Genomic DNA, 11076 nt, shown 5'->3' with positions numbered 1-11076 from the left:
CGTCTAAAACAAAAGAAAAATATTTAAAATTTGTTTCGAAATGTGCTCCGAACTTTATTTTGTTTCAAAATAAAAACTACTAAATAAGATGTTTGTTTTTAATACACTTGCAAGAAAAAGGAAACTGCATTTGTTATTTGAAATATATGAACCGTTAGACGTTTCTATTCACAGGGTTAACATTAATTTTAAACATTTTTCTGACAAAGTCTGATGAACAAGATTATATATGTTTATAAAAACTCATTACAATGAAATGGGAAAATGGAAATGTGTGAAATATTATCTTTTTCAAAGGAAACAATTAATGTTCCTGTCTAAACTTACAAATAAGTATACTTACATATCCACCAGTCTTAACTGATTGTTGAATACTCCTTCACCCAAATCTGTTATATCATTGTTTTGTAAATTGCTAAAAGTAATTAAGTATTTGGATGACGTTCATTTATAAAACAGTTAAAAGGAAACAACAGTACAGAAACGTTCTGCAATGATGTTCAATTCCACAGCAGTAGCTGTCACTAGAGAATGTTATCAAATAAGCAACACCAGGGGTGCCACTTGTGGAGCATAATATGTTACCCTTCCAGAGCTCCTGAGAACATTCCTATTTTGTGGTGGCGTTCGTGTTGCTTAGTCCTAATTTTCTTGTGTACTATTATTTGTCTGTTTGTATTTTTCTTTTTTTAGACATGGCATTGTTAGTTAGTTTTTGATCTATGAATATCCCTCTGGTATCTTTCGCTCCTCTTTATTCGTGTCTTGATTGATGCGGTAAAGTTCAATACTCAGACATGCAATACTTGTTATATGTTTAGGTCTTCATAGTCCAAACAGCCTTTTGTTATATTTAATGCTTTGTATACTCAATTGTGTTGAATACTTAACAAGTTAAATTTTAAAATAGAATATTTATTCAATTGTGTACTATGTACAATTATGTACGTTCTCTTTTTCGGTCGATTGACGCTATTTAAAAAAAAACAGAAAATGTGAATGCAGGGAAATGTGCATTATCTTTTTGGTAAATGTAAGCAGCAAATACATTTGCACTATGGTACTTCGTTTTCGTGTTATAAAAAATTACATACCATATACCTTATAAGAAGGGTGCAAACCACGTTTTTTTCTGATAATTCATTTCGTATTTTAAATGTTCATTTTATACTTTCCTGTGTGAATGTCTCATCAAAATAGTCATTATACGGTACGAAAAGGATTTTTTCTATCACTTCTGACTGAAGCAAAAACCGTGACATTGAAAAGGAGTGACAAAAGATAGTAGAATAGGGTTCAATTACTTTTAATTAATTGATAATTAATCAAAAGTAACTGGATTTTTATTTAAGTAGCAGACCTACAAACTAGTCTTTAAAATTTAGAATCATTATTAATATAGGATGTGTCAAAGAAACAACACCATGATCAAAGAGCAGAAAACAGCTCAAGCCTGATGAAATAATATGTTTAAATAGTAATGTTACTTTAAAGAAAATAGAATTCATATTATATTAAATGTTTCACCGGAAGTTGCTATCAAACTGACTTAAACAGAAAAACAAATTGTTAAAGCCACCTCCAGAAAAGCATTATTCACCTTCTTTACATTTGCTCTCAGACGAAACAAATATAGCGATGCATATAAAACTGCAAATATAAACTACATATTGTTATAACACCGATAACGAGAAAAACTTAATGTTTACTATACTAACGCATAACAAAAACGCAACATACAATGACGGTTAAATAAACTTACAGTTTTTCCAGTTTTGCCAAATCTTCAAATGTCCCGTTTTGTATATACTGCAATTGGTTTTTCTGACAATCTCTATACATCAATAAGCAAAATAAATAAATAATATTTGTAGTCAATAAGGGTCATCTCTCTGTATGTTTAATGATTCTGACTAGCAGCTCAATAAAATATAGTTTGTCCTTAGTTTTTTTTTATATAGAAAAAGTGATGCATATGGTTCATGATACCTGTAGATTCACATAATGTTGCGATAGCCAATTTAAAAGTCAATATTGGGACAAACAGCAACCTACTGGCAAATACGTGGTTAATAAGTGTTTCATGTTTTTCATTTTTTTATATAGAATTGTTTCCTGCTTAAATTATTTTACACTAGTCATTTTGGGGCCTTGTATGTATAGCTGATCATGGATGTACGATGTGAGCCATTTTTTTTGTTGTTAGGGTTCTTTCATTGTTGTTTATTCGTTTGATGTGTTTTGTAATTTGATTAGGGACTTTACGATTAAATTTCTCTGATTTTTTTGTGATTTTATTTTTCTTTGACCTATAATAGGTTAATTACTTTTTACATATTTTCACTTGGATCGAGAGGTTTTGTCTCATTGGCACTCAAACCAACCTCATTTTATTAATATATGTGTTTTCAAGAACATTTTGTAGTTTCAGTTGCGCACGCTTTGTAATTTTTTTTTAATGGACTGACTTGCTATCGATACGTTCCCCCTCCCATCAAGGAGATGTGATATACTGATGTGATTTTACATTGTGATAGATATAAGAAGATGGGGGTATAAGTGCCAATGAGACAACTCTCCATCCAAGTCATAATTTGTAAAAGTAAACCATTATAGGTCAAAGTACGGTCTTCAACACAGCGCCTTTGCTACAACCGACCAACAAGCTTTATAGGGCTCAACAATTAATAGTGTAAAACCATTAAAACGGGAAAACTAACGGTCTAATCTTTGGAAAAAACGAAAAACGAGATCAAGGTATGAACCACACGAACAAACGACAAACGAGTATGAATATCAACTGCATAATCTATTTTATTAAGTTTATATACGTCATATAGTTGTAGATGAAGATAAATGTGTTTATAAACTTGATAATAACATTTACAAAATTTGGACATTCAAGGAATGCCGGTCAAAACAAAACAAAACAATGAAAAAAATATTACTCTCAACAATTTTTTTTATATATTAAACGTATTTTATTAACAATCACCTGTTACATCAACCCTTAGTTGCCCAGGGGATCAACTAAGGAGGCCCCAATTTCTACAGTCTCATTTGTCGGTGGAAAAGCAAATGAGAAAAAAAAACCTCCCACTATGAATTATTAATATCAATCTTTATATATATTATCTATCCTTGTACAAAGGTTCATGTACCTGCAATCATTATCGATCTATATATCTTTACCTCTCACCATATATAATTTTTTGAATAAAGTATGTTTTTTATGTTTATTTATTTCTCACAAAGACTACCTGTATTAAGGAGTTTCAATTTTATTGTACATCAAGTCTTTTGTTATGTTAATTTCAATTACATTCAATTTCTGGACCAGTGATCATTTACCACGTGCGAATTGTTAAAGGGATGTGTAGTTCATTCATAAAAAATGGATTAATGATTTTGATTTCCAAAAAGGATTTATTTCAAAGATATGTTGAGTAAATATTTGTTTATAAAATGAACCTGTTGATACAACATGTCTTGTTACAACTAGATGATATACATGAACTACATACACAATAGAAATTACATGTAGGGAGTTGAGAGCAGTGTACATATTATTATGCAATCAGTATCAAAGAGGTCATTGCACTGACCTGACCACGCAAAATATATATTTATATACAAAAAATGTCACACATAGTAGAGAAGGCTTCGTTTTTCGTATTTGGTTTAAGATATTTGAGCAAAAATTGCATTTCATGTTTTATCATATTTAAAATCACCGATTTACTTATCCCTTTTATTTGATATTTTGCGATATTTCTAGTTTTCCAGATAACCCATTTCGTGATTAAAAGCACCGTATCTAAAATTTTGGTATAAAATGCATCTGCATTAATGACCCCCAATATTATACTTGTTACAGATTTTTGTAAATTTAATTTTGAACAAAATGCCCATATTTTCTCAAAAACTTCCCGCCAAACGTCTTCTACCAGTTTACAATAAATAAAAAGATGAAAAAGTGATTCGTTTTCATTGCAAAAGTGACACTTCCCGTTTGAGCGATTCATTTTTTGTAATTTTTCTTCAGTGTAAATTATATTATGTAGAAACTTCCATTAAAGTTGTTTAGTTTTCCTGTTAGCTAAATTTTATATCTATATATTCCATTTAGTGTTTTACAATATGCACAAAGCGCAAGTTATCTCATCACAGTATACGGAACATTATATTAATCAAGTGTAACTACTTACAACAATTGCAGGTTATGCAATCCACGGAAGGTTTCATTATGAATAATTTCGATGTCATTGCCACCCAAGTATCTAATAGAACAGAAAGAAGAAGGTTAATACACAACAACCTTAAAAAGATGATCGACTTTTGTTAATTGCAAATTTTTATGAACAACTGTGGTGTCTTTACCACTGATTTTGTTAATATACATTATATATGTATTTCAATTTTTTTATGTGTAATTTGAGATGTCTTAGAAAAGGGGCCCCTGTCTGGTCTTAGTAGTCAAGCTTTTGAATAACTAGCTAGTCCACATTAAGGTTGTGAATTCAAATTCCACATCGGACAAGCGACTTCGACTTCAATCTTAATTGACTAGGATCGTCAGTTTTCATAACGAATGTCTCTGGCTTCTTCACAAAACAAAATACAGCATAGCAATAGCATAATTGTGTTGAAAGTGGCGTTGAAAATAATCAATAAGACAAAAAAAGGACATTTTGTTATCTGACCGTTTTATATGGTACAGTTATAATGTATATATATATATATATAACACAACGTATGTTGAATGACTTTCACATTTGCTATTTCTATCCTATATATCACAATTAGAGAAATACATATTTACAGGGAATAATATCATGAATAGTACCAATCTGCAAGTTATAGATGTAGTCAGTGTTACATGTAGATATAAAGTTTATGCAAATTCAAACTTGAATAAATTTTGTCATTTTTAAGTAATTCACTTAAATAATAAATCAAAACAGTTGCAACTGGTTTTACTACAACTTTTTTAATCTGTTTTGTCGCTTCATTTAATAGATTGAGTTAATAACTATATCATTGACAAAACTTTATCGACTATAGACTAATTATAAAAGAAAATACACTTACAGATTGTTAAGATTATGCAAACCAAGAAACACTTCCTCTTTAATAGCTTTAATGAAGTTTCCCGCTAAACGTCTTCAAAAAAGGAAAATGGTTTTCATTTTTATACGAAGGCGTCAGTATATAGTAAGCTTTGTTTTCGATAAACATGTACTCACTTAAACTTCGCTAACTAGAGGCGTTACAGTTTTTAAGCAGACTAGGTACATCAAAATTCACAGATGCACCAACCTGCACAACATGTACAATATTTTAGCATAGCAATCATTGTTTGACGATGTAATAGCATCTACTGCAAGTATTTTATATCATAAAGGTTTTGTAGCTAAATTTGTATAACAATCAAATTTAAACAGCAAGACCATGTTTAGTAAAAAGTATAGTTTTGGCATAAATATTGTACGATAACATAATTTTGATATTCTGGCAGGAAAGCATGTATTCTTGTAGATTTTTAGAAAATATTGATGGTAAAATATAGATTCTGCCATGGCAACAAGTGTGTTACGATATTTCTCCACTCGATACTGTTAAGTTTTAATATTTAAAGCACGAGGCTTGCCGAGCTTTTTACTTAGTTTAAATGTAACTATTGAGACTGGAGAATTATCATAATACACGGGTTATAGTGGTGCAATCGACTTCATTAATGATTTTTATCCATCATTTTCAAAGAATTGCAGAAAGTTAGAGAAGTTAGAAAAACTCGTTTTACATTTTATCCCATTTCTACAGCATTACTTACAGTACTCTTAGGTTTGTTAGAGAGCTAAAGGCGTGTGCTGGCAATTCTCTTATTTTATTCGAGTCCAAATATCTATAAAGATATATTGAATCTTATATATCATCATATGTAACAGTATTTGTTTAAGTCAAGTATTTTTTTTAAAGAAGAAGAATAATTGATAATAAAAAATGTATGCCATTCCTGGATTTCTATTTTTTTGAAGTCTGACCAAATTGTAATTTTTCCTCATTTCTATATTTTCAAATACGTAGTACAAAACAATCAATTCGAAGAGGCAAGACTTAAAGTCATCGTAAATAATAATGTTTGTATAAAAACAAACATTTATACATAATTGAAAAGAACAAATGATATTGGGATTCAGGTTACCAGTAACATACCAACTACAAATATACTTACAAGATTAAAAGTTTACCCAAATCACTAAATGTATCATTCCTAATTAGTTCAATTTCATTGTTGTTTAAGATCCTAAAAATATATATATTGTTTCTATGTCAAATAAATAAAAGAGATAACATTACCGAATTAGACTATTTACTGGGTTTGCAATAACATGAGCAACACGAGCTGTGTTACATGTGAAGCAGGATCTGCTTTTCCTCCGGAACACTAGAGATAAACCCAAGTTTGGGTGCGGTTAGTGTTGCTCAGTCTTTGGTTTTAAATGTAGTGTCTTATGTTCTATTATTTGTATATTTGTCATTTTGATTTTTTCCCATGGCATTGTCAGTTTGTTTTCGATTTATGAGTTTGAATGTTCCTCTGGTATCATTCGTCCCCCTTTTTATATTATATATGTACATGTACCTTTGATATAGTACGTGGATTCTGGTGACTGGCTTTTCTACATGTGTGTGTTCACCTTTTTTACGTAATTATAACTATTTAGCTCAATTACAAAATGTCAAACATTATATACAAATAATTCTCTTTCAATTTTTAAATTGGAATAAATAGTGTTCCTAAATATAATAGTTGAATCAGCTTTAGGATTTGAAGTTTTATGTTTTTCTGCACAATTTGACCGAAGATTTATTCAACTTAGGATTACATTAAATCTATTCCATCAAATGATAATGAAATGCATGTAGGTAAAATAACAAAAAAACGAGCTCCGAGGAAAGTCAAAACGGAAAGTCCGTCATCATATTAACAAAAATGAAAAACGAAGATAACAAAAAATCATCAAAGCAGAATATCGGGATATATCTGCACAGAGCCACGAAAGACAACAATAAAATATGATTGATTCCTAACTTTTTTACTCTTTATTATTAAAAAAATCATATATTAAATGGTTACACCAATTGAAGATTATGATATGTGTTATGTTTATTGTTGAATGCATACGATGATTTTTATGTGTAGACATCGTTTCCCTTCGGTCGTTTGAAGATATCGATATTTTAAATCCTCTTTGGCAATCATATTTTTCTTATATTACACATACCCGAAATTCGGGCATCGGGCAAAAACACGTTCAAGACTATGGAAGAACTATCCTGAATAAATAGTTTTGCTGATATAAGAGAAACGGAAGAAATGGGGTCGGTTCAGTTGTCTATGATATCGGCATCATATATTTAATAAACTCATCATAGATACCAGGAGTGAAATCTTATACTTACACCAGAAGCGCGTTGCGTCTACAAAAGACTAATCAGTGACGCCCGATTTAAAACTGTTAAAAAAGACCACAAAGTACGAAGCTAAAAAGCAGTGATGACCAAACATTTTTAAAAGTTTTGCCAAATACAGCTAAGGTAATGTATTCCTGAAGTAGAACAGTCTTAGTATTAGCACTGTTTCGGGGCTATTGAACTGTACATTCTTCAATCAATCTTTTGTTACTCAACTCAGAAGTTGTTGTCGACTACTATATTTGAGACAATGAATTTAACATTATATCAAACTAAATTTATTTGAAACAATAATTTTGACAGATTGACATGACTTTTTGTATAATTCATGAGTCAATAAGTCGAAAAAAATCTTACCGTAACAAAAAAAAATGTGTAACTTTTCAAACAATTTCTGCTTTATAGTATCTTGAAATTTAGAAAGCATTAATTGCTTTCTGTATGTTCACTTTCGCCAAAAATACTGTTTACATACTTACAAATGTTCCAATGTTTGTAATGTAGAAAAGACACCTTGTGGTATATCTTTGATACTATTTGATTCTAAGATCCTGTAAGTATAAATTACACACTTACTCATTGTAAGTTTCTGTTTTTCTTGAAAATATTTTGTTCTGATATTAGTACTGTACAAAGAGAACTTTTTCAGAGACTTTGTTTTGTGAATTTTTTTTTTCGATTAGACTTCATGCAATAAATGGTAACAACTATACTGTTTTATATAGTTTAGGATTGATATCAAAATGTTGTGTGTTGTTTTATTAGTATTGATATTAACTTGTTGATTTTTCTAGGAGTTCAGTATATTTGTGATTTTACTTTTTATTTGAATAAGATTTATATATATATAAGATTTATTAAAAAAAATTAAATTCGCAAACTACATTTCACATCAAATAATAACAGTTCGTTATATATAATTGTTTCTGGTTGCAATTTTTCTACCATTGGTATTACCATTCTGTCAATGAGGTCATTGTTTCAACACAAAAACCTAGGAAAAGAACGCCTAGTTAGCGGATCAACAGAAGAAGTACTTTAAACTAGTTTCCAGTAATTGCTTATTTCCTGTGATACTATCTTATTTTTTGTAAATATTCCGAATACTAAGGCTATTGAACCATATAATTTTTGATAAAATGATTTGTGTTGTACGTTCTTTTATGTCGTTTGTGTATTCCACGGTTCTCGTTTGAAATGATAGCATACTTTGGTACACAAAGAAAAACATGTTTCGTTGGCAATTAATGCATGTTGAATTATTTAAAATAAACGAAAATCACATCTGCCACATGACAATATTATATCGAATAATGAAAACGAACACAAAAAGGAGCATGACTAATTTCTGAATGTTCAATATTGAAAACGAATATTACATAATATGGAAAACGAATTTTGAATATTGATTGTTGAATGATGTAAAACAAATGACAGTTAAATGTGAAATATTTAAAAATCAACCTGATCCCGCCTTAAAATGACGTTTTAAGATAAGAAAGATACTTACAATCGTTCGGTTTGTTCGAAAATACCACTAGGAATTGACGTCAAATTTCTACTGATACACGATGTTTCTTTAGTTGAACAGGAACACAGATCCGGACACGACTCTTCGCATTCACACTGCCGAATGAATATAACAACTTGGATCACAAAATAGATGAACAACATTATCGAAATTTGTCACTTCAATTATCTGCCTATATATTTTGCTGTTAAGAAATAAAAATAAAATTTAGTACCCTAGGAAAACGAGTACAAACCCAGACGAATATTTTAAGTATCGAGCATATTAATAATTGAACTATATAAAAGATGAGAATGGAAATAGAAAATGTGTCAAAGAGACAACAACCCGACCATAGAACAGACAACAACTGAAGAACACCAATGGGTGTTGAATGCAATGAGAAACTCACTCCCCTGGAGGCGTCCTTCAGTTGGCCCTTAAACAAATATGTTTACTAGTTCATTAGTGATAACGGACGTCATAGTAGACTCCGAATTGAACAAAAGAAACTAAAATTAAAAATCATTCAAGATTAACAAAGGCCCGGATGTTCCTGTCTCGTGCCAGATGCAACAATGTGGCGGGGTTAATATATCTAATATAATTTGCACCTTGACTTGTGTTAAAAACTAAAGGCAACAGTAGTATACCGCTGTTCGAAAGTCATACATCGATTGAGGGAATAACACATATTGATCACAAACCAAAATCGAGGGAAACACCTTCTTGAGTTTAATACTCGTATTAAAAGAAAGCAACCACAATCATATTTGAAAAAGTCTTTACCGAAGTAATAGTCGAAATCTGATACTGCGGGTTGAACAAATTTGAAATTGATGTTAAATATATATAACCTCACGATATTGTATGCTTTAAGGTCATCTGACTTAAATAAGGGTTAGTGAGAATAGCTGTTTAGAAAAGACAAATTTATTTTGATTTGGAATTTTATTATAATTTATACTATATTGATAAATTGTAAGTGACTAAACCTCTAGAGGCAAATTTTGCTTGAATGTTTTAGAAAAGATAAATACTTTATGCATGTGAAAAAACTCTAAAACATTATTACTTTCAAATGAGTACTAATATGAGCCAGAAAATACTTTTATTGAATAAACTTTACTGAAGACACTACATTTTCATAATTTAGAAATTGTTGTAAATTACAGAATAGATGTAAATTGCAGAAAACATCAGTCGATTGTTTTTTTTTTTTGTTTTTTTTTGTTTTTTTTTTTTGTCACAGCATCAAGGTGATATTTATTGATATTTTAAGACATAAAGAGTGCTGCATCAGATAGAAACAATAGATGTGAACAGGAAAAAACTTCAAAAAAAAAAACAAACATATATCTTACCTCATTTCTTGCTATCATCTTTTTGCAATTCAGTGGAGGGAAAAATAAGCAGAATTTTATTCTGTATCATCGAATGAATAACTTCTGTTCTTAAGATTGTCCCTTTTGTCACCGTTTTATAGTCTCATTTATAATAATAAGCATGTAGGCGCGACAATGAAGCATGTGGCTTATCTCAACTCGTGCAATTATCTTTTCCAAAATGAATAATTAGATAAAATCAGTAGCTATGTATTTTGAATATTGAAAAAAAAATCCTATTGTTCTTCTCAGTTCGTTCTAAAACATCAGAGATTGATTCTGATTTCATATTCATGAAATAGTTGCCAAACCCGAGTGATTTGTTTTCTTTTCAAGTATGAAACAAAACTCCTTAATTGGTTTCTGCATCTTTCTATTTTGCTATTATGAAAGGTAGATTTCATCATAAACTATCAGTGATCATTTAAGTGGACTAATCTGTGCTGCTGAGAAGATAGACGATGCGACAAAAAAAATACAGCCACAACAAAGAAAAACAATACCCTATTTATTTTGTAAGGACCCTTTTACTTTCAATTATACGAAAACTAATCATTTTGTTTCATCGCTATGAATAGCATTGAGTAGAGGTATAAGAGAATGTTTGAGATCTCAACATATGTGTAACCCCTTCGCATTATTGTGCTTGTCACAAGTCAGGAACCTCTAGTCTTTGTTAGTCTTGTATGTTGGGTTTTTTAT

Source organism: Mytilus edulis, chromosome 13 (assembly GCF_963676685.1).
Source record: "Mytilus edulis chromosome 13, xbMytEdul2.2, whole genome shotgun sequence".
NCBI classification, from domain to species: domain Eukaryota; kingdom Metazoa; phylum Mollusca; class Bivalvia; order Mytilida; family Mytilidae; genus Mytilus; species Mytilus edulis.
Note: the sequence above shows the minus strand (reverse complement) of the source record.